This window comes from Parus major, chromosome 1A, assembly GCF_001522545.3.
Source record: "Parus major isolate Abel chromosome 1A, Parus_major1.1, whole genome shotgun sequence".
Lineage (NCBI taxonomy): Eukaryota > Metazoa > Chordata > Aves > Passeriformes > Paridae > Parus > Parus major.
Window position 1 is genome coordinate 45,657,407 of NC_031773.1, and position 1,121 is coordinate 45,658,527.

Genomic DNA, 1,121 nt, shown 5'->3' on the forward strand with positions numbered 1-1,121 from the left:
GTGGCTGAGGTGTATCAGCAGCTCCGCGGTGGTGGCTGGCACTGCCACAAGTCCCAGCAGAACAGGGGGTGCGAGGCCACCAACAAAGAGGGGAGAAGGAGAAGCAGCAGCAGCTCCGTCTGGGTGATGGCGAAATTCCCTTCTCCCCACCACAACAACTCCAGCAAAAAGTGTCCCCTGAAGCTGAAGAAGCCAGCAAAACTGTCCCTGCACTCCCTTTTTTCCTGCTCCCCCTCCTCCCTGGGCCCAGCCGAACACTTTGTGTTTCTCAAGCACCCACCAGGAACCTGCAGTCAGGTTTTCCCCCCTGCAACTAATGGGTAAAAATTCCACATGTGAGCCAGAACTAAAGGAAGGACCCCTAACCCCAACAATATATCATATTTTGACAGCAAAAAATAAGCGTATTAAAAAAGACCAAGGTGAAAGAAAAGAATTAACAAGGGGAGGAAGTAAAAAATTTTTCAAAAAAACCCTACTAAATATATGGATACTCGAAGCTACAAAAGTTGATTAGAATGATGGAACTCATTAAAATGAATGCAGCTGTAGAACTACAGTAAATAAAAAATGCTGGTTTTTGACCAAAAAATAATACTAAGGAAAAAAAATCCCCAAAACAGTGAAAGGAATAGTTCAATAGCTATTAATAAAGAATGAGATCATGAAAATGAGCAAACCACTTTTTACATACCACTTTTTAACAGCACATGAAGTGGTACAGGTTTTTATCATAGGTGGAGCAGCAAGAAACGTAAATCAGCTCCTTTATCAACACATCAGTCTCATCACATGTTCCTAAACAAAGCTGCGTGATTATTAAGTCAAAGACATGGGACACGCAAAAGAATTTCCCCATGGCAAGAATTTTAAGTGCCGCCCTCACAGGGAATAAAAGGAAAAAAACTGGAGCCCATTACCCCCCTTTCTCATCTTTCGGTAGAAAAGGGTGCATTTACCGTAGTAGCGGGACCACGAGCCGCTCTCTCCCCGGCCCGGCCGGGCCCTTTGTTGGGGCGCAGCTCGATGGCGGCGGCGCAGGGCGGGCGGGACGCGGCTCTCCGGGCCCCCCCGCCACGGGCCGGGTTTTGCCGCAGTCCCGCGGCCGGCGGGGCCCCGCT